The 24,594-nt window shown below is 40.0% G+C and overlaps 1 long non-coding RNA gene across 1 annotated transcript; it reads left to right on the forward strand.

Annotated features, from left to right (window-relative positions):
• The first annotated feature begins 922 nt into the window (after positions 1 to 922).
• LOC104910792 (uncharacterized) lies at positions 923 to 11,623 on the forward strand. The gene is made up of 2 exons (XR_793402.4): positions 923 to 1,248; positions 11,302 to 11,623. It is a non-coding gene; the product is annotated as an uncharacterized LOC104910792 (long non-coding RNA).
• Positions 11,624 to 24,594: the final 12,971 nt, after the last annotated feature.

Consider the following 24,594-nt stretch of genomic DNA (forward strand, 5'->3'; position numbering starts at 1 on the left):
AGTGAGTCCTCTTTCCTCTTCCTACATCAAAGTGTCTATTTTGAATCCATTTATATTTGCTGGAACAGTAGAGAATCGTTAGGTTTTGAGGCTAACAAACTTTTTCTAAGTCATTTCCAGAATTATGAACATGATGGTAGCAATAAGTGTTGACAAGTTGGTCTAGAAACTTATTTTTCCGTGCCATGTGATAGAGAAATATTCATGAGTAATAGAAAAATGCCTGAGGCCACAGAGCATACCACCATGATTAGGTAATTTTGCTCGGAGTTTGCTCTGAGCATGTTGGTGACTTTTGCACCTCAGGCCTCAGGCACGGAGGCAGTCCCAGCACACCACTGTCACAGATGCTGCCCAGCTCTGCTCTGGGGTGAGGTAGGTCGGAGTGTATTACCACACCAGCACTCTGCTCCAGGTTCTTCTGAGCTGGGTTGGTTTCTCTGCATGCCACTGTCTTGGATAAAAAAGGAAGAAAAAAAAAAAGAAAAAAGGAAAATTCATTCCTATTTTCAGAAAGGAGCCATACTCAAGGACTAAAATCACGTCAGCCAATGGGACATTAGTGCCTAAGTCTCTTCAATTACCTATTTCTGTTTCAATCTCTGCTCTCTGAGATGTGTCACCAACTTTCCCGAAACGATGAAATGCTGCTTGTACATATTGCCATTTCCTGACATCTGAACAAAATCTGCTACAATCCTTTGAAAAATTTTTAATTAGTGTCTGATTAATTTCATGCAATCATTCCCACATGGGTCAGACATGTTTAGTCCCAACGGTCTGAAGAAACCCACGAAGACTCCCAAATCTGGATGGTGGGTGCCTTTTCCTCTGAACACTCCCACACTGAGCTCTCTCCTGCATGTGGTCCATAGAGGAGGATGTGACTGTCCGTCCTGACATCCTTGCCCTCGCCTCTGCAAAGCTTGCTTATATAACTTCATGAGGCTGAATTCCAGTATCTATAGTAACGTTCAAACATAAATAAAACAGTTACCAAAACAAGAAAAAGTTACTGAAAACTATCCAGAAATGAGATCTTACCTCTCCTGGGTTACACATACAGCAAAAGAATGAGTTGCAGGGTCTATATAGATTGCCAAAGAGTTTCTTATGGCCATATTGTCTCCTTTTGCAGTATGCAAGAAAAATAAAAGAGAAGAAAAGATCTTCAGAGAGGAGAGAACTGACTGGGAGCTGGGGAGGACTGCAGCTTGGCTGGTTTTCAAAGATGTTTTCGGCGAGCTGGTAAGAGAGTTTTATTAGAGAAAGGAGTAGAAAGAGCCATTAGCATGTTAATGGCTGCAATTGGAAGTGTTTTGGTGCTGGAAGCACTTGCTGCTCATGTATCTGTCTATCTGGGATGTCTGGATTGCATAGAACTGAGAAGACCAAGATTAGGAGAACATGGAGGTGATTTTACATTCGAATTTACTCTCCTATGTTTACACTGAAAGTGTGATCTGTTCAGGTTACTTTGGACTCCATTCACGAGCAGCAAAGCTACACTTGTCACCTATTGAAAGAGCCCCCCCAGCAAAACTTCTGGTGAGACATGGTCAGACCAGATTCAAGTCAGAGAAATTCCACCTTTGGTGAATAATTATTTCGAGATACCATCACAGGAATCTTCTGTAGCTATTCTGAAACTCACTTGAATGTCCATTGTGCCTGTTACCATCTTTTCTCCTTACAAGTCACTTGCAGAGGACATCAAGAGAGGCTACTGTCTCTACATGCTTCTAATAAAAAGCCTAGGTAAACTGCTACTGATCAGCCACGTCTTCTATGAATAGTCGGAAATATAGAATTGTGGTCTTGTAGAGCCTCTGGTATTTCATAAAAAATACATGTGTTGGATAATCCTAATGGTTTTCACTTAAGCCATTTACAACAGTTTGTTTTATTCTGCCGTATCTGAATGCTTGACTTCTGAAAAGAAAATATATTGTTGTAGGATTATATCTTGGTGCAAAATTACATATTTTTGTTGTGTGCTTATGACAGGTAAGAAGTATGAATTGAAAAGACTGAAATCTCAAATCAAACTTTTTACTTAAGAGGTTTCATGTGCAATCATAAAAAGAGCCAGTTACAAAATGAAAACAGAAAAGGTGTGTAAGCTTAAGTGTACAGCCTAAGGGAAATATTTTTAAAGTTATGACAGGCAAAATAACATTCAAATTCAAAAGCAGTTGTATCTTATTGCTTTGGGACAAACAGTTATATAACAAAGGTGCAAATGAATGTTTTTCTCATAACAGGCTGTTTCCTGTAAAATTTGTCCCTAATTTCGAAGTCTTTAAACGCTCCAATTTTCCCAAAGAAAACTGTTGCAAACAGTAGTCCTTTAGAGCTGGAAGTTTTCAGAAATAAGCGCTTGAGAAAGTTAGAGCTTCTTATATTTGTGCAGACATCATCAACATAGGAAAGCCCTCAGCAACACATTCTTTCCACAGTACTCTAGAAACCAAGAATTACTCTGTTAAAAAACAACCATTTAGTTACAAGAGCAATTAATAAAGCAGTCAGTAATGCATTTAAACTTTTTTAGTAGTCATGATCAGTGCTGGGGTAGGAGTAAAAAGTGATTGGAAAAAGGATCAAATGTGGAATATTTTGACCACAAAGGTCATAAATCTGACTTCAAGTATACAAAAACCCAAACTAACAACATAGCTTTTGGCAGATAGTAATGAAGAATTGGGAGGATCAGAAATTCTACAGTGGAAAGTCAACATGCATATTCACTGGGCAAAATTCACCTGTGTGTAAACAGACAGCAAAATCCTATTTCCCACGTAAATCTCATTTACACCCTTAAGTTGGAGTAATGTTTAGGAGTAATTTCAAAGGAATAATGTAGAAAAGAGAATACCGTTCTTTGTGAATTAATAAGTATCTTGCATTCTACAAGGACTTACGTATGTGCCTAACTTACTATACTATACTGCAGATATTCTGATGATAACAACTGATAATGTGTAGACTCAAGAAGCTTGCTGTAAAGGTTGAGTAGAACTGGGACCTAAGCTAAGAAATATAGAAATGAAGAATAAATCATAAAATCTATTTTTCCATTATGTGTCATCAGTAACACATGGAATATATTTTTAATATTCTAACTACTATATTTTATATGATAACTATAGTGTTTCATATATTAAGAGCACTATGTGAGTAATGGTCCACATTCAAGAAGTCAATATTGTCAATAGTTGGAAAGAATGCAAGGGACTGCTTTGGTAGGGCTACAGAACGGAGCCTATTCAGTAAGTTTGACATCTAACAAAGTCACTTGCATTATTTTCCCCTATAGTTTTACAGGTGAAATGGACTGTTGCTGTAAGAACCAGGTATTTGCTTTTCTAATTTTAGTAAACATCTGAACAAAACTAGGTGAAAACACCTTAATCAGTCAAACAAGTCATTATTATGTAGCTGTGTGGCCAGGTATTAGTAAGGCAAGCTGGTATTTAGCCTTCATACTTAAAAAGTCATGCTAAGCAGGGATACAGTATGCATTTGGGAAGCCTTACAAAGAGGGAAATGTCTATCAGATCTTCTTTTGTTCTTTAAAGATCCCATTCAAGGAACCTGTGAGCCAGTAGGTTCACTGAAAGGCTATTTAGCCTTCAGTGGAATGCATTACACAGAGTGGATTTCTTTTGGGTAGCTGCTGTTATGTTAAATCTTGTGGTATGTATTGCTTGAACATTGCCCTGCAGCCAAGCAAGAATCATTTGCTTTAAGATACTACATCGACCTCCTAAATGGTGGACTATTAATTGGGATGTTTTACAGGAATGGGGAGAATTCAAGACTTGAAAACAAGGTGAAGTCTGTCCACCCACTAGCACTCAGATTTTTCAGGCTGAACTGATTTCTTTGCAAGTACCTCCAACCCCAGCATCTCTTTGTTGTTGTTGTTGTTTTCTTTATAATTTGATTTATTGCTTGAACTTCTGTCAGTTTTACAGACTAGAGCTCTTGTTTCTTTCTTCATGAGTAAGTAAGAAAAGGATGCCAAAACAAAGTACATAAAAGATTAGTGGGAGAAAAGTGGAAAGTGAAGAAATTGAAATACTGAGAATCTGCATCATTGCTTTTAGCAAAATCTTCAGTTCTTAATTTTGAATCAATTAGACACAAATCTTGAAAAAAGCACCGATTCAGTGAATACAGACAAAATGCCCTGCACAACTCAGCTGAATTGCATCAAGAATTATTTGTTCCCACATATTTTCCAGGGTATATATTTGGGTGTGCCTGATGATGACTTTTGTTGTGAGAAAGCACAGCAAATCAAAGAAGGTCCTTTTTTGTGCCAGTGATTTACACATTGAGGATCCTTGAAAATTCTGGTTTCTCAAACAGGGTATGTGTGGAATTCCTGCCATCTATGTGCGACTAATTCAAATGGAAATCTTAAAATTGGCTTCCTTCAATCGAGTTTTGTTATGCACTTGGCATGTGTTCACACCCAAACCTCCCATCTGCAGCCTGCACCTCCATTACTCAATATCTAACTCAAAGAACTCTGACCTTCCTGGACCACTGAGGTGTCTTTTTGTTTGTGGCTGGTTGGCCAGGGCTGTTGCTTACCATAAGAAAGATTTAGATGCAGTAAATAATGTAGGTTTTTGGTTTTCTCAGTCTTATTTCCGTACACTGAAGAAGAGCTCCTTTCTGGCATGCTGCAGCTTTTCCACAGCATGAAACGTGGGACACAAAGAGCAGAATACAGCATTTATAACCTGAGTTTAAAATGCAATTGCTTTGCATTCAAATGTTTTCTTTTTCCTAGCAGTAGCAAAGTGAGTGCAGGATATACTGCCACCTCTACCAGAAACAAATCCACTACTTTCTGCTCTCTGTTACTGAGTTGTTTGAAAAAGAGCAAAACCTTCTCTTTGTCTTATGACTGTTTCTGATAAGCTGGCAGCAGGAATTCCAGACTCCCATGTGGCCTCTGGTAGGACACAGTTGAGCTGCTTGGTAGGACACAGTTGAGCTGCTCGGTGGCATGCCCTCCCTGGCTGCCAGCGAGCTCTGCAGCTCCATGGACTGGAGACGAAGTGGGTATTTGCTCAGTGGTTTTATGGCTACATTGCACCACTAATTATTTACTCTCATTTTATAGCCATACCTCTCCCTTCCTGATCTTGCAGGACTCTATGCTGCGAAGGCTGGCTCAATAAAGTGAAAAACAAACTCTCTAGAGTTATGCTCTAGATGCATACAAATTTCTGGTGAGCCACACATGGAATGAGTAACACTACAATGAGTAAAACATTTAATTATCAAGAATTAGTTTCTATGAGTTAGAAAATTGTTAGTGCGCATGCAAATACTCGCAGGTACATGTAGACATGTACAAACACACAGATACATTTTTCTAGTGGCTTGAATACCGTATGAACTTGAAAGATTGATGGTGTGTCTTCTATGGATGGGAGATGACACAGTACATGTGAAGGTTTGCTCTTCACTGGAAACTGCTTTTGGAGCTAGCAAGCCTTCCACAGTTGTGATCAGACTGTGAAAAGATTACTTTTGCTCATTTCTATTTTTTTCCTGGGGGGAAAAACAAAACAACCAAAAACTCCTACCCTTTTCTGTAAACTGTGTCTCCACTGGACTTCTACTGACTACAGAGCAGTGAAGAATGGCTCTAAACTGATCGGGATGTTGCACTTGGCTCCTTTTTTTGTGTTGGCTTGAAGAGGTTAGGGGACATGAATGGGCAACACTTTCAGAAAATTCTTGGTGTGAGACCTGCTCTTATTACTAGTTAAAGGCAAGGCCTGCACACAATTAATAACCCCTGTAAAATTGTTATTGAGATGTTTGCTGGCAACAAATAAAAGGACGTTTGTTGAAAGAGGTGTGGTTTAATGGTCTCAACACAGGGATGTGACTGAGGATCCCCTGTGTTCTTCCTGCAGCTTTGACAGTGATAGCTAGTCTGTCTTTTGCCTGGTCATATATTCTCTATGGGCTTCTGTTTGCCTTCTCTGAAATGAGCTAGAAACAGTTTAACTTAGCTTATAATTATTTACTGTTCTCAAAATAATGTCAAGAAATAAAACATCAATCAATCATCAGGTTCATCTATCTTTAGTTTTCTGACTATTAGAGACACACTCTGCCTCCACAAACTGACATGTCTTTTGTGTTAGCAAGATACAAGGTTTCCTTCTAGAAGAAACTTTCAGAATTTCTGGAAGTTTTCCCTTTTCAGTCATCTATCTGAACTTGTGCGAAGAGTTTGACACTGTCCTTTGTGACAGCCTGGTTGCCAAACTGGAGAATGGACCTCTCACTGGATAAGAAATTGGATGTATGATTGCACTCAGAGAACTGTGGGGGAAGGGATGCTATCTAGAGGGACCTGGACGGGCTTGAAAGATGGAATTCATGCCAACCTTATGAAATTCAACAAGACCAGGTGCAAGGTCCTGCATCTGGGTCGAGGCAGTCTCAAGCACAGATACAGGCTGGGTGGAGAATGCCTTGAGAGCAGTCCCAAGAAGGATTTGGGAGTCCCAGGTGATGAAAGATTCAGCATAAGCTGGCAATGTGCACTGCAGCCCAGAAGGCCAACTGTATCCTGGGTTGCACCAAGAGAAATGTGACCAGCAGGTTGAGGGAGGTGATTCTGCCCCTCTACTCTGCTCTTGTGAGATCCCACTTGGAGTATGTCCAGTTCTGGGGCCCCCAACACAAGAAGGACATGGAACTGCTGGAGCTGGTCCAGAGGATGGGGACAAAAATGATCAGAGAGCTCTTGGAGAGCATCTCCCCTGCGAGGAGAGCTGAGAGAGCTGGAGATCTTCAACCTGGAGAAGAGAAGGCTCCAGGGTGACCTTTTAGCTGTCTTCCAGTACCTGAAGACGGCCTACAGAAAAGATGGGGGAGACTTTTTATGAGGCATGTAGCGACAGGACTAGGGGAAATGTTGTTAAGCTGGAAGAGGGTAGATTTAGACTGGATGTTAGGAAGAAATTCTTTACTGTGAGAGTGGTGAGACATTGGAACAGATTGCTTTGCAAGGTTGTGGGTGCCCCCTCCCTGGAAGTATTCAAGGCTAAGCTGGATGGGGCTTTGAGCAGCCTGGAATAGAGGGAGGTGCCCCCACCAGAGGGGTTGGAACTAGAAGAGCTTAAAGGTCCCTTCCAATCCAAACCATTTTATGATTCTGCAATTCTATGATTATAGAGGGAATCTACATGATTGAATGAGGTTGATTTTTAGATGGCTAAGATTCATGTTATCCTGAATGCTACATTAAGGGTATTTACTCACTGTATGAAGAAGAGATAGTTTTCACTTCACATTACTGGTCAGTGAAATGAAAAGATTTGTATGAGCAAGAGGGAAGGGATGAGTGTTTCACAAGGGAATGCCTGGAAAAACAAGATTCTAGTCCAAATGAAAAACAATTTAAATGAAATATTCCAGTAAAGCAGGAGTGTCATAATGAGTTACGACGAATGGGCTACAGGTCTAGTTGGAGATTTAGGAACAGAACACAGGTTCACCAAGTATTTCAACAGTTCATAGGGCTGACTAGGGAAGAGAAGATACAAGGTATGAAAAATAATAATTACAGATATTATCAGTGGTATGAAGCAAGGCCATTGCAATAGCTCAATGGCAAATGCACTAAATGATTGGAGAGTTGAACAGAGGGACAGAGTTTTAGGCCATCCATCCATGTAGACTGGTAGAGAGCCAGTGCTCAGAAGTGATCTCAACTGCAGGAGGCAAAATGCCAGCCACATTACTAATGCAGTCTCCTTCGCCAGCTGATCTCTTTGGCAGTGCTGGTGTCAGCAAAGCAAAACAAAGCTTAATGAGATTGCTGAAGGAATGGTAGATGGCTGTAAGCAGGAAAAGCTGCTTTTCAGTATGCAGTAGCCATGGTTCTCTAGATCGTGTGCACTCACAGGACTGCAAATGGACCAGAAATCAGTCCCTGTGTGTGACCACTCCTTTATCACAGAGTGCTGGTCTTGGAAAGCTGCAGGGCCCACAGCTTATGTTAACAAACTGTCTTCTTGTGGAGAGCCAGAATTTCCAAATCCTGGCTTCTTCAGCACTGTCCTTTGGGCTTGCAGCTCTCCAAGAGTGTGTGCTTGGTGCGTGGCAGCTGGCAGCAGGCAGCACCAGGAGCAGCAGGCTGCATCAGCAGACAGAGCCTGGCAGTAATACCCACCTGGGGACAGGGACCAGGCCACAGGAGCTTGCCTCTGCTTTTTGACCCCAAGTGCTTTCGGCAGCCGCTACTAGTGCACATGTAACCATAGCAATCCAGAATATTTTGGGGGGGAAATATAGTAAACATAAGTAGACATTGCCTCAGAGATGTACAGAGACATTGCTCTTGATGTAAAAGAAAGATTTATGAAGGAGTATTTCTTGCTGCAGTCCTTGAAACATTGGTGATGGCTGGATTTCTCAGGGTGGCTGATCTCTTGAAAACCTGTGGGTTATATACCATCCATATAGGATGCTCATGTAGGACATTACAGTTCAAACAGGCCTTCTGGGTCATTAAGTTTGCATCTCCCTTGTTGTAGGCAAGTGTGTCATACAGCCCCTACTTCAAGTTAGTCAAATGTCACTGTAAAACCAGTTAGGTTTCTATTCCCACTTGTTCTATTGTCTGTTTCAGAACTTTATTTCTTTGCTGGCTAAAAACATAAATTATGGCATAACTCTATTCATTTCCATTTCCATTTCAATTTCAATCAAATGCCAGCATTATTCTGTAGCTGAAAAAGTTATTTTAGCTTTCTGATGTTTATACGGTATCCCTATTTGACCTTCATTTCACTAGGTTAAACAAATGAGGCTATTGTACTCCTGTGTTTTGTAGCTGATCCATTCTTTGGATGATCTGAGTCATCTGCACCGCCTTTGCATCCTGAATTCATCCCTCTTGAACAATGGATGATCAGAATTGTATACAAAATATTTCAGATGAAGGTGCAGCAGTGCTTTGCACATTGCCTTGAATGTTACTCTATCTCTAATGGAAATGTTTTGGCTGAAATATCTCAGGATCACATTCATAATTATTTTTGCATATACTATGTATCCCGTCATCCTGGCATCCTCAGTCTTCTCTTCTGTGTTTCCAGCTGATAACTTCTGCCATGCTGCAGGAATTATTGTTTCCAATCCCTTGTTGTCAGAATTAATGTTACTTCATTTACATTACTAACCTACGTTAGCACTTTGTTCATATGTGAATTTGTAAAGCATTTCATGAAATGTCAGTTCTTGTTATCAGTGCAAAGAATTAATTAATTAATGATTATTATTTCACATAAAACAAAGGGAAATTGGATGTATGTAGGATTTGTGATGTTTAATTTATGAGAGCATCAGCATTCAAATGGCCAGAAAGATGTTGCTAATTATGTTATTTACTTCAGGGAGATCTTTAGCTTAGATTTCTAAATCCTTGTCTCAGTTGTGAATAACTTTGTCAAATTTAATTAGGTGTCATAGCTCAGCAGGAAGAAGGTTTAACTAAAGCTATCTTAATTAATAGACCTTTGGCATTCAAGTGTGACCAGAGTTGCAGAAAATTGGCTGAGTTGAAGTTCTCCAGCCTAAAGACTTGGGAGAGCCAAATAATGTTTTTGGTAGAGGATGTTATGCTGAGTTGCACAAAAACTGTTTTTATCTTGCTTGTGCTGTTGGAATCACCGCTATTTCTCCTGTTCTTTTCTATGACAAAATCCTATCTGAGAATAAATACAGGAGGGTAGAGTTCAGGGAGAGCATTTTGTTTTGAGATTGCATTTTCTGACTTTGAAATGCTTGGTTTCTCAGCTCTGTGGCTGAATTAATTACTTCTTTTGTCTTGACATCTGTGTGTGTGCATGTGTACTTTATATATATAAAACATTCATAAAGATACAAAAAATATATAATGCAATAAAGGCTTATCCATTGTCTTTTTGTGACTGGCAGTTCTTGAGAGATGGAAAACAATGCTTACATTTTTTTTTCTCTGTTTTGCTCTATTTCGGAGATGGGGCCATTGGGAACTTCAACATTGTCTTTACTACTTTGAAGAAAATGTAACTGTCATCGTAGTGCCTTATCAGCCATATTTTCTCTGCTTGAAGCAACATGTAGAAGAATGAGTATAGCAGATCTTCAGCTGCCACATGCCCTCAGGCTCTAAAAGTTGCTTCTAGGAATCTGACCAACTGTACTACTTTAAAAATAAAAGGGGGCAGATGATTTTGCTGCTAATGCTGTTCAAAAAGCATTATAAAAAGTGACAGCACAAAATGTTAACCAGATCGAAACAATGACACGGTCTCCAGAAACATTTCATGCTCCAAGTGAGTTTGATTTTTGCAAGAAAAGGACAGGGTGTAGGTAAATAGGGAAATTTCTTTTTCCAGCTCTGTGTGCAGTGACTGGTAACGGAAGCCAATGTCTGAAGCCTTGATTCTGAAGTTCCTGGTGTCAGCTTATGGCTTTCCTCTGATTTGAGTGGCCTTTTGTTTTTTATCTTCTTGGGCTCTTGGGATCTGTTATGTAGAAATTACACTTGTCTCTCCTGGGTATTAGAAGGTTTGAATGATTAATCTGCTTGAAAAACATGAAAAAGCCTGACATAATAGTTGCTATAAGAACTGTTAAATAATAATAGTTTGCATTTTGGAAGGGAGATAGCTCCCCATAGATCCACTAACATCCAGAAGTGTAACTTAAATTTTCTTTTTCTTCTGGCAATCCTTGCCACTGTGTGCACATGGGAATTAAGATAGAGCATGTGTGGCAAGCTAACAGTTAAAGCTATAAATGTCAGCTGGTTCAGCTCACAGGAGAATAAGGAAGCTGGGGGTAAAAAATGGTTATGTCTTTTGAGAAAAGTTAAAATCTATCAGGTTAAAAAGGAAGACTTGTAAGTATGTATTGCTGAAGCATACTTCTTTACAGAAATCCTCACCGTTCTCATTTGCAAAGACAATGTGGGTGTTAATAGAAACTGTATCTTTTGCTTCTATGTCTCTTTGGTTGGTGAATGTCTGAGATGTCACATTAGAGAGGTTTGTGAGGAGACATTTAAAAGAGGAAATGGGATCGGAAGGCAGAGAAAAGCAGGGACTAACTTGACTTGCCAACTCTGCTGCTCTAAAAGTGTGCATTTTTTAATTTAAAAATCAGAAGTGGGTTCCTTGTGGTGGAAAATGATATTGTAGTTTGAAAAGACATAATGATTTATTTATTTATTTATTTATTTATTTATTTATTTATTTATTCCAGTTTCTCCTATCTTGAGCTAACCAAATTGAGCAGGAAAGCACTGCTGATCGTAACCGAAAAACATCACTCTACACCCTCAGATAAGCAATAAGCAACCCCAATCCTGCGACTCGTTCATGTGGATGAACTCTGATGTCCTGGTGGAGCCCCAGGGTCTAAGGAAAAGAACAGTAAGGGAAATGCCTCCAGGATAAGGACACATGTTGCCCAAAGTAACAAAAGAAACTGTAATGTTTACACTAAAAACGAAAGTTGCATGTAAGACATTTTTATTGATCAACCTTACTGAGTTCAAAATAAAGTCATATCTGTATTTACCCTCCCTTTTTTATGATATCCTTTGAAGTTTATTTTCTGTTTAAACACGCTTACTTCCCAGAAATCTTTCCTCTTTCTGTAAGTATGTTCATGAAGCAGAAATTACATCTTTGTATTTCCCGAACTCCACACCCTTTGTGTTTTATTCCGCTGCCGGTAGTTTGGTCTTGTTCATATGTTTGCCTACAAGGAGATATAGGCCTCTGGTTGTGATAGTGATTTACTGCCCTTTTTATTGCTGCCATTTGTCCTATAATTTTTAAGGTAACCTGATATGATTCTCTAAGAAAAGTCTATCCTTAGATTTGAAACACCAGTCTTCGGGGATGCTCAGTATTCTCAAAATTTTTATATCCAAAAGAGCAGAATACATTTAACATTATATCAGATCTGAGCCAAGTGCTGAATGTCTCACTGAAAAAAAAGAAGAAAAAAACCCCTTCACTTTAATGGAAGTTCTTTCGAGCCTGTAGAAGAATTTGGTTAATGTCTTAACTGAGAAGGTGCTTCCCATTGTTTGCAGTGTGGGTAATGGCAAGTTACCATGCAGTTCACTGCATAAGCATTCATGCATGGATCCACTAATGACCATGTCTGGGGTGTGGAAGTCAAAATGCACTGTAGCCTCCAGTAATTCCCTGCAGATTTTTTCTTCCTGGGCTATGCCATCAGTTTCCCACATGCACAGAGCTGTGTGCAACGTGGTTTAGCAACAACTGCACCTGTAGATCTGTGTGCAATTTTCACATGTGCACATGGTAAGTAAGTAAACAGAGAAGTTGATAGTAGAAAAGGATGAAAATACATAATTCTGATGGGTTAGACATGATGATTTTGCAATTGTTTGCAATGTGCCTGCCCTTCTAAAGGCAGTGCTTTTCGCATGTGTTTTGAGTGTATCACCCTACTCTGAATAATGGCCTTTATGGGTCTGGGACTAGGGGAGTTACTTTAAATGTTAAGTATACAAGAGATGGAAGAGAGTGATAACAGGGCAAGCAGATCTTTCTTATCAAAAGACACTGTGAGGAGGTTTGTGAGTTTGGTCTCACTGAGAACGATCAGGATTGCTTCAGGTTTATTTCTTACCAGCTTTTACACTCTTCTGAGGCTCTGCTTGCACAGCATGTGGTCACTTAGCATTGCCACTTGGTTGTCTTTTCATCTTTCTGTAGTACAGAGCAAGTAAGGATGTATGGTTTCCTTCTCTATCAAGAATAGCAAAGCTGAAACATTGGTACTCCATATGCAGCTCCATTTATGGAAATAACATTCTCAGAGACAGAGAAAGGATGCTACCACCTCAGTTTAGAGCAAGTCCAGCTTTTAAACCAAGAGTTTGATATTGATATGAGGGTCTTTAACAGATGAAGAGATGTGACTGGTTTAAGTTACCTCTGCTTGAGCCAGCCTCTCTGGGCTTGTTTCATGTATGCACAGACATGTCAGTGTGTCAGTTAGCTAAACTGCTGGATATCTGCTTGCAGGTGGAAGCAGTCGTGCTGCTGTTTCGAAGAGAAATGCAAGTCAGCTCTGTTCCCAGAGTTGCAAGGCTGATTAGGGTGGGAGTGTTTCTATTGCAGTAAGTCTACCTGAAAAGCAAGATTTGTTACGTTAGATGCATTGCACATTGACATAACTCCGCAGCTTCCACATTAGGTCTGGCTTTTTATCCTCCTACCTGATACAAATGTTGAACAGATTTAAGTAGCAGTGCCTGCATCCTTCCCTTTTCTGAGTGTTTCTTTCTTCTCTTGGCAGTCAGCTGGTCCTCCCACTGTTTTGCTTCTGATTTCCATCATTTTCTTTTTCTCTGACTCTAGGTATCCTAATTTCCCCAGACTTTCCAGGCATCTGAATCTGAACTTCACCACAGAGCTTCAGAATCAGCTTGACTGACGCTGAACCTTCTCAGAAGTTGAATGAGTTAGGATATGAATGGTGTGAACTGGATAACTCATTTTCAGTGAAGGCGAGCCTGAATTGAGACTTTTGGCCTGGGTCTGAATTTGTGTTATATCAAATCTGAACATCATTTTGAAAGGATGAAAACACTGGATCTGGAGCCAAAGTTATAATCCCTGGAATAATATCAGAAATTGTAGTTCCCCACAGCAGAGAAATATGAAGCTCAGATCTACAGTTTTGGCTGTGGCCTATTTCATAGTTTTATCCTGTAAGGAATGTTTCACAGTTAGAATTTATATCCCTTTCTAATACGTATTAATAATGCTTTATGTTTCTGTCTTTATGCCTGTGTTCTGCAAAGGTATTAGATCAGGTTTCAGCTCTCTGTAGGCTTGCTCTTTAAACATTGATACTAGGCGTGCCAGATTACTGTGTAAGTCATCGTACTTGTCACACTCACAGCACAAGAAAATGAATTGCATGCTCAGTGTTCAGCTCTTTGGTACAGGAGCTGTAGGTCTGATGCCTCACTCCTGAACAGCCAACATTAAATACGGATTCACATGAAGACATCATTTTCTGGTGTAAAACTTGACAAGCTTGACTTCATTTGAGTGTTAGTGAAACAGGTACTCCTTAGCTGAAACTAGATTTTGCTCAATTGAGGTGGGAAAGCCAAGATGCAGACAATATTATTTATAACTTGGCCAGCCAGCACAGCTTTCTCAAAGGCTCTGTGATTTTTTGTATGTAACACTGTGAAAAAGGCAGAAGAAAAATGGTGGTGGATCTATTTGCACAACTGAAATTGTGACCAAGAAAACAAGAGATCGTTTTCCATTCCTTTTGCCCACTGAGTCTTCTCTCATCATCAGGAGTACTCATCAGAGACATCTGTGAATCAGTCAGTTAAGGTGTAGTGGCTAGGTGCTGACAGAAATCACTGATAATGGAAGAGATGCTGATGAGGAAGGGTTAGAATTAGGAAGGAAGTGAAAGCAAAGTTAAAAACATTGAGAGGCAGCAGAAAATGTGATGAAGTAATAACTCTAACTTGACATATTCTAGCTGCAGATAGAGACAGGCTAGAAAAAAAGAGTTCCTATGTGTGTTGTGCATGGGAGAGCAAGCAGAATAAATGCTTGAAAGTGGCATACCCTATGGATTAGCACAGCACTGACATCAGGTGGCTTGAAAAGCTTTGTAGGTGGCCTTCTGCTATGCCTCCTTTGCAAGAGGAGGAGGGATCCAGCTGCACAAATAATTCAGCAGTTCAGTATCTGGGGATTTTTGTCCTCAGCTCTCCCTCAGTTTTCATGTGTTCAAATCAAAGCAATTCTATGAGGTTTTATTTCTTGAAAGTGATGAAAGTTCTGTAGCAGTTCCTCTGCATCATATTGGCTTGCAGCCCCAGTTTCATGTGTGCAGGTAAGAGCTAAATCTGTTCAAGTTGCAGTGAACAAAATTTTGTTTAAATGCTGGATTGACAATCTAAAAAATAGCTTATTTATATCTTTGATAAATTTGGATATAAACCAGAATATATAATTAAAAACTTCTATGACTATGGAAGTGTGAAACTTTGACAGGAAGTACAGTATTGTATAAGTTATGGACTCTCTGGATGCCCCTGAGCTGATGAACATGAACTGAATTGGATTCTCTATGGAAAAATGGCCCAGATATGGAGAAGATTTCTAGTGCATGTAAATGGCAAATCTGTACATTCATACATTCTTAAAGAAGATACCAGTGAAACAAATAAATTTTATCACAGGAAAATTAAAAAAAAAACAAACATTTGAAAAAGAGGCTGGTTGTACATAGATCTGAAGCTGAATCATTAGGAGAATAGGCTTAGCTTGAAGTTGTTAAGATGGAAAAAACCCTTAGGCAATTAAGTTTATGAGTTCAGAGGTGTGAATGAATCAGGTTTTATGGGGAAAGGTAGCATCTCTTGAATGTATGATACTGCAAGCTGGAGTTGGAGTCATAAAGTCAACAGAAAAAGTAGGAATGAGAGGAGAAAAGGAAATGTAACAGCCTGTAAGAGTACAGTAACTGGGGCTGGGAAACAGCGGCAAACAGCACACATAAGAACCAAAGGAAGCTGAAGACTGAGGATGCAGTGAACTGGCAGTGAATCAACAGCTGAGGAAATGGTGGAAGAAGAAAGGATTGAATTGGTGGAAAAAACTAGTTTTCTTTCTCTGGGAAAGAGGTTGTTTTGATTTTGACAGTCTCATTTGAAGAGAAAGAGGAATTTGCCATCTGTGGAAACACCACTTCCAGAAAATCTTAACCTTTTCATGACCAATTTTGTGAAGCAGTAGTTGCCTCATGCAATAACTATGTGGTGGCCCCAAAGGGTCTCATTTTTCATTCTCCACAGTTTGACGCATCAGGGTTCTTTAAAACCTTTATAATACAGTGTTCTCTGGTCCTTCTAACATGACACTTATTATTATGCCCCAGAAATATAAACCTCCTTTCTTAGCCATAACTTACCTCCATAAATTTTATATACTTACTACCAAGAACATAAACATGGTGTCACAGTGAGGACTGATTGCTGGAATTTCTGTGAACCTAGTCTTACTACATCTCCTCCAGAAAAAAGTTGAGTTAGGAAAAATAAAGATTTATCAGCGAAGACAAACCGTATTCCTTAAGGATTCCAGCTCTTGGAAGAATAGCTGAACTAATAGTGAAGGTACTGATAAAAAGTTTTGAAATGGAAATTCCCCTTTGGAAAATGCAGTGCGAGATCGCTGAAGTTACTAGGAGCTTTATATTTACTTTTTGTCATCATTATGCATCATTCTAAAATTAAATTAAATTGAAGTAGAAGTTGAAGATACTAAATTGCATGTAACAGTAAAACTACATTGCTGCATAAATTCATGAAACACCAACTTTGTGAATACTGTGTGCTGTTTTTAAAAGGTTTATACTACCATTATGCAAGATATACTGAAGGGTTACGAATATCACAAAGAAGGATGGAATACCTTTCATATAAGGAGTGTTTAAATAGACCAAAATACCTGAGCCCTGTGACAGAGACCTGAGGGAGGACAAACTGGAAATGAATTAATGCAATGGAAGGGAGAAGATGTGTGGGAATGAATTGCTGTTTCTTGCAGTATATGAAAGATCTAAAAGGATGGAATAAGTCCAAGCAGCAATTACACAAGTAAATATTCAGAAGAGAATGCTTTAACATCTATTTCAATAGCACATTCATCCTATTTTCTTCAATTCTCCCTCATCCATTGTATCATATTATTGAGTTCCTTGGAGCTGGGACTACCCTGCATATTCGTTCAATACTCCTTAAAGTGACAAAGATGTTTGCAGTGCCCTCTAAATGCTACATAATATTGATTGTCTCCCCAGTTGTGCCTGACTGGAGTGTACCTGGCTGCTTCTCCTGAGGAAAATGTCTTGAATAGCAGAATTAACAGCAGATCCAAAGGGGCTGTTATCTCTGCTGCACTTACTATCCTTGCATGTCATTCTGACATCCCAGTGTGCAGAGAGCTGACTTACAGATGAGGAACTGTAGCTTGTACAAACAGACAAACTGTTATGCAAAATGCAAGTACCTTTGCAAGTTTGCTCCAATGAAAGTAGGAGAGTGGAGCCACAAGTGTTATCTCACAAATGTAACTCCCCACTGAGAAGTATCAGTTTTGCACAAATTAAGCTTCCACCAGTGACATAGAAATGTTTTCAATACTGAGTGCAGACATTGGCTGCCAAGACATGTGTGGTGGTTTGCATGGAAGACATGGCAGCATCTTTTGAGACATGTTGACACAGGTAAGTAAAGCAGTAACACAACAAGGACAGGAGCAGCAATCTACAGCATCTCTCCTGTAAATCAAGAAGCACAGGCAAATACTGTTTCATTGTTAAAAACCTCCAGCTGCCTTAACCACCATAAGCAAGCTGCAGCACAGGGATCTGAGTGCATCTGCAGCAGAAGAGGTCTTCACCACCATGTTCAAAAGAGGCCCATCATGCCACCCAAAATAATGGGGTTTAGGAATCGAAACCTGCTGGTGCACACTAACTCTGTCTCTAGCCTGTTAATGCTTTAAAAGACAATAGCAATCATCTCCTTGAACAGACAGATCCCATCATGTTTTATTTTTAAGTGACAGCCAATAACTTGAGGCAATCAATAAAGAGAAGCATTATTGGGAGATGGCATTTTGCACCTTTGAAGGTAAATAATTTAATCCAATCTTTGCTTTAGACTGATGACTTTATAAATTGCCTTTGCTACTTCTTCAGTATGGAAATCAACTGTGGTTTGTAATCTGCAGTGGTGTTGTTTGCATTACCCACATAAATCTTCCAGCATCTGTGTGTTTCATAAGGGAACAAGCATTTCTGTCTATTACAGTAAAGTGACTATTGTAATAAACCCATGACAGACTGCAATTACTGCAAGCACCCTCCTCAAAGCCTTCAGCCAGGGTGTTGCCCTCAGAGCACAGGGAGAATTTTGAGTAGCAGAAAGAGAAGCAGTAGATGAGACTGCAGGGGAACAACTATTCCCGCAGTTCTGGCCTTGTTGCCTTGCCAGAGGCCTGCTGCTGAACACCCCAGGGCTATGCACACTAGGCTAAGCCCAGTGTTGGTGGAAAAGGATCAGCCTGGGGGTGAACATGGTGAAAGGCCTTTGGGCAGCTACAGCCTGCATCAAGCCTTGCTGAGGAGGGCAGGAGCAGCACTCCTACAACCAGCCAAAAAATGCAGAGGAGCTAATGTGGCACACTAGTAGAGAGCACAAAGGAAAGCTACATAATTAGTGCCCAGCAGTATAGCCTTTTAGTAGCTAGCAATCTGTTGGCAATTCCTCCTCCCACTTCTAGATTAAAAATTGGACCAACAATACACCTTCCTGCTGGGCATCTGAAGGGCATCTGTCCCTCTTGCTGAGAAAGCACCTGATATAGCACAATCCCACAGAATCAATTGAATTAAAAACTGCTTAATTGGTAGCTCTCAAAAAACAAGATTTTGTATGCTTTGTTATGCAAAAGCAAAATTTACAATTACAGCAAGTGCTTCTTTTGCCGACAGACCACCTACCTTTTCCTAGCTCCATCCTTTCCTCTTAAGAAGTATCTCAGGCTGTGACTCCAAGGTTATTAATGCTGGGTCTGAGTGTGATTGGAGTTCCCAGAGGAACACAGCTGATTCAGATCAGGTATGATGTGCGATCACATTTTGGCATCATCACCCACAGCAAATCTGTGGTGCTTCTATGCTGGTGCAAACTTGGGATAGAAGAGATCAGACAGCTGTAGTGGTGGGTTAAACATAAAGCCTGAAGGTCACAGCTAAGCCATCAGAGATGTTTTGCACAACTTGAATTTATACTGGATGGAGCTTTATACAAGTGGTTTTGGAATTTTTGGTCAGAAAGCTTCAGAGTGAGATTTAAATGGTATTTACCATTTACCAGCTATAAAGAGCAGAGGCTGTATTTCTGAGATTATTGCTTCCAGGCAATGCTGTAGGAGAGCAAATATTGCCAGTCCAGTCTGGCCTGGGAAATACTCCAGCAGCAATACAGCTGCTGGTTGCTGTAAGTAGAGCATCATGAAGAATGGAGAAAGAAGACAATTTTCTCTTTAGTTTTTCTTCCTATCTGTAGTCTGTTTTTATTTAGTGGAACTCCATCTTCTAGACACTGTCTTGTCAGTTTCTTCTGCTGTACCACACCAAGCATAACAACTGAAAATAAAACAACTGCTCCCACCCCTGAGGCTGGTGATTCTCTAACGGAAGAGGTCCTACACCTTATAGCCGTTTATATTGGAATATATTGTATTATGCTGGTGTTTTGCCAAGTGACATACACAAGGCATGGCACTGATACAGGAATCTATCAGGAAGCCAGAGAAGGCACAGTGAATAAAGTGAGCCAGACTCTGATGAGATACAGGGACTGGATTTTGTGAAACAGTCTGAACAGTTTGATCCAAACAGTTTGAACAGCTACTTCAGTACCTGAATTTTATTATTTGTCAAGAAGTGGCATCTGTGACACCAAGTAGTTTCTTGGAGGTGACTGGGGAGGTTCCTACGTTCAGAGCATCCTCGAGTAGTGAAGAAACCCTACTACTGGCATGTGCAGACGAGACTCAGGAAAGCAAGCACTGCATACCTACATGGCACATACTGCCCTTCCATCCTCCCATAAAGAAAAAATGTTTCTGAGATTGCAGAAGGGCCTGGAACTTTGAGATGTGTCAACTGAAAAGCTCTGCTTTGAGCTGCTGCACCTGGCACGGCAATCAGGGAGGAGTGGCCTTGCTCAGAGGGCTAGAATTGCAGACCTGCCTCAGGTGAGCTTTGCTTCAGCAGGGAGTTGAGAGCAAATCCACCCTCTTTGTCTTATATCTCCATATTCCTCTTCATTACCCTACTGGCCATTTACTCTGTTATTTTGTGCAATACCAACTCCTATTCCCACATTTGTTCTAAGGTGCTTTTTAAGGTCTACTATCAAATCACAATTTAAAAAACAAACTCACTAAAAAAGGAACTTTTATAAAAGCATGGAGGAGTGCTATATTTTTAACCATTTTAACCATTTTAAACATTGCTACTGTATTATTCGAGTGCTAGGGCAGAGGAACTATGTAAGCTAAGGCGACAGTGATATTGTGCAGATATGAGTCATTAACCAATTGTTGATAGGAAATATGTATGAGGTATAATGAATGTTATTAAATATGTAAGAAAATGAAAATTATCGCAGGCTGTTTTTTTCTGAGAGGCATTTGACAGGCATGATCATCCTTTGCAAGCATAATTGCTTTCTTTCAGGGTTGTAGTGGATCTGCTAAATAAGGATAATGGAGAAGTTTTGCTGTCAATATACATGTGTGAGAGATACTCTGGATTTTGACATATATTTATGTGCCAATATGTGTATATATACATACACAAGACATTCATTATGCAGTTTCATAATGAAATTCAAATATCATTTGTACAATTAATTATGCAACTATATAATGGCATTTATTTAATATACAAGTGTGTATATATGTATATATGAAAGAGACATTTTTTATATTTTCAAAATGAACATTTTGGACAAAAAGGAGCCATTTCTTTTCTAAAACAGATCTAGCCATAGTCACTGATATTAAAGAATGCTCTTCCTGTGTAAAGCTGGCTTTTTGAGGTCAGAAGAGACATAAAAAATTTAACTGAAATTTTCTTGCAGCTGAAATATAATTAAACCCATGATTGCTACTGGCGTCACATCTTCTAAACAAAGTGAAATCTGTGTTCTGTCACAGCACAGCAAAGTGAAACTGTGAAGAGAACCGAATTTCTTCTGTCTCAAAGGAAATGCTGAATCATGTTGCGTTCACTCAGGAAGGGCCCTAGCTGGGAATGAGCTGAGGCAGATGCAAACCAGAGAGGTTCCCTGCTGAAAATCTTCTTAAAGGCAGAGACATCAGTGTTGGAAAGTGAACTTGAGCTGGGATACAGATGAGCTTCTGGACATTTGCTTTGCTAGTCTGCCTGATAGCACTGTCAGCACGTCACCTACAAGCAGAGGCTATCCCTCAGTTGAGGATGCTGCAAGAAATATGCTCTCCAAACCTGTAGCAATTTCAGATGCTTAAGCCCCTCATAGGGAAAACCACTGTGGATGAGGAAAAGAAGTACTGGAGGATGCATTGGAGGATGGCTGGGGTGAGTGGCTGTTGGTATCAGCCATGTGTTCCTCTGTGGGTATGAACTCTGCTTTGCCCCAAGCTGAGCAGAGCCAAGGGAGATGCTCATATGTAATGTGAGTGTGAGGATGGTGGAGATCCCTGATGTCAGGGAGGTTAGTGGATCACTGGCACCATGGGCTCTCGGTCTCTTCACAGGTTCCCAGGCAGGCACCTGCATTTACATGCTAAAGAGCTCTCGGAGAGGCCAGCTTTTTTTATATGTTTAAAGGAATCAAAACATTCCCATGCACACTTCTCTAATTTAGGAATTCCTAAAGATTCTACCTATAGATATAACTGAGATTTTTATGTTTCCTTAGGACTCTTGTAGTATGTTTCTTTGGATATCATACAAAAAGAAAGGTTTGGATCTCAATATACAATCTCATCTGAAATGAAGATACTTGAACTTAATTAATTATTAAAGATCTGTGGTTTTAGCATCACAACTTTTGAAACTGAATTAAAATTTGCATGCTTTTGTATTGCTGTGAAGCTTGATTGGCAAATTGATAAAGCAATCAATGAGAAATACAAAGGTTTATAATGGGAAAAAAGACTCCACATCAAAGAAGAAAGAGTTCAAAAAAAGACTGCTCACAGTACAATCAGATGTTGATTTACCGTCAGTGATTTATTACTTGAATGTATTTAACACTGATATTAAACTTACTTACTAGCAACACTGCAAACATGGACAAAAAACCCTCTTCCTGTAAGCCATCAACTCCTTTCTGATTGCCTACATTCATAAAAATTCTCAGCTCTGTACCTCAGCCACATGGTCCGCAGGGCCTTCTTCCAGACAAGAGCAGAGAGCTTTGACACACAGGGACAGAGAAACAATGTGGGCAAATGAGGTATTTCAGGGAAGACACAATGAGCGACCTTTTACATTTTCCTATGTCATCCTCGTCTGTGTGCATCAGGTGTTAATAAGCTTTAAAAAACTCAGTGCACTCATCTTATTCTCTACTAAGAGAATAAAAACATTTATTAAGAGAATAATATATAAATTAATACATTTACATAAATTAATACATAATAAATAAATAAATACATTTATTCTCTTAATAGAACCCTGACTGATAAAAAAGTAACACAATGTTTGCAAACATTCAGATGTTTGTTTTGGTATTCCATTCAGATTTGCAATCTAAACAAAAATGAAATATGTTTCAGAGCAGGAGAGATTGTAGAAGGCACCAATTAGCCATGCCACTGATTATCCATACTATACATCTGAGTTCTAACTTTCTCAGCAAAAGTTCAACATTGAAGTTGTTTATCAAAATTCATCATTTGCTGCAGTCTCTTTGGGGTGAAAGGCAAGCTGAAGAGAATTGCATTTTCTCCCTAGAGATTTGACTATCATCATCTTCTCTAATTTATGTCCCACATTCTTCTCTCTTCCTGCCTTGAGGAAAGGCCTAAATAGGTGTGCATAGCCTTTTTCTTTGACATATCCAACTCTCTGCTTTTTGTTTCTCCCAATTTTCTTTCTCTCTCCAGTCCTCTGTCTAATAGTCTTGTCAGCTCCGGTGGTTTCATTTGGAGCTTGGCTCTCTTTAGAGTATTTGTTGCTACTGCATATTCTGAAGATAAATGATTATGGCAAAACCCAATCTTTATTTTTCTATGAAAGGAAAAGTTTGCATATGAGCCCTAGGGATTCAAAAATCAGATGGCGACTAGAAAGAACAAAAATGTCATTCTGCTTTGAAATCTTATGATTCTTTGAGGCCTGACTCATGATGCTGGTCTGCTGGGATTTGGCAGTGATGTTATCGCTCATTTTTCTTCCTTCCTATACTCCATCCTGTGTGCCTCGGGAGTATTTCTAGGAAAAAGCTTCTATCTTTCTACTTTCTCTTTGTCAGATTAGCTTTTCTGCTTCTTCTGAAGTACCCTTGTCTTTGGCGATTGCACTGGTGATTATGGAGACCATAGGAAATGACTGCAAGGGCAAATGGGCCAGACAGAAGCTTCACAGAGTCACAGGACCTATTTGCTCAACACATAAATAAGCATGCCCTTGAATACACCATAATATGTGGGGTGCATGTGGAGTTCACCATCCTAAATACCAGCTGAGTTGCCCTTCATCCAGCACTGAAGATGCTTCTGCAAGTGAACAAAGGGGATGAGAGGTAAGTCTGCCCAGAGCCTCATCTGTGTGATGCTGCCGTGCCACAGCGTAGGTGCAGACTGGAGATTGAGGGCTAGATTAATGTTAAGGCTAACCTGATATTTGCATATTACTGAGATCACCAGAACCACAAGCTCACGGTCTGCTTAGCCTGGGAGGCAGCTGATGTCCTTGGTGTTGATGACAAAAGTCATGGCCATAAGATACCTGCATTTTGCAGTGGGCGTGCGCACAGTCTTCCCTCCCCAGCTAATGCCTCTGAGCTGCTGATGCCCACTTCATGTGAGCATTCACAGCTCCAGATTTCTCCACCTCATGTGAAATGTGCAGTCTCTTAGAGCAGACCTTCTGCACTGCACCTGTCCTGAAGCATGGGAAGCAAGTGTTTTTGCTTCTATGTGCCTCAAACCTAGTGATTATTGCATGAAGCATTAGAAATTCAGGTCCTGATCCTTTTTTTTTTTGCTGTGTCCAAAGCCTGCAAAAAGTGCCGAGCTCAACAAACTAGAATATATTCTGTAGTGGGTCTCTGCTGTTTCTGTTTATAAAGGTACTTTAAAGTTTACTGGATGAGGATTGGAACATTCGTGCCAGCTCACTGCTCCAACACCAGGGCATGAAAGCATGATGTTCCTCTCCAAACAAGCAAGTATTTAAAAATAATATACAAACTACTACAGCTGATACTGAGGAACCCTGATGGCAGATGGCTTGCATTCAGAGCACTTGTTCGGGAGGCACAAACTCTGTATTTAATTCTCTGTTCTGTACCAGGCAGAAGAGACAACAGCATCCAAATCTGAATCTTCTATCTCCCAGGTGAGTTCCCTTGCCCCTGGGTGGCATCTCTGCTGCCACATCCTCTTCCTCCTTTTCCTGTTGACCTGGATTGGCTTGCTTATGATTAGAGGAAGGAAATACCTGCAATCTGGACTCAGGCATCAGCTCTTCTTCGAAGCCCACCTTAGGAGAAGCTTGGCTGTTGGTCCTCTCCTGGCATTTTTTAGCTTGTGTCCATCTTCTTTGTACTCATGTTTCAAGAGCCTTTTTTTTTTTTGGGGGGGGGGGGGGAGGGAGGGTTGGGGGGCGAAATATGCAATATATTTACATGAAATATGTATGCCTGGATTGTAACTCTGCTTCAATTTGCCTTTATAA

This window comes from Meleagris gallopavo, chromosome 4, assembly GCF_905368555.1.
Source record: "Meleagris gallopavo chromosome 4, MGAL_WU_HG_1.1, whole genome shotgun sequence".
In the NCBI taxonomy this organism is placed as follows: domain Eukaryota; kingdom Metazoa; phylum Chordata; class Aves; order Galliformes; family Phasianidae; genus Meleagris; species Meleagris gallopavo.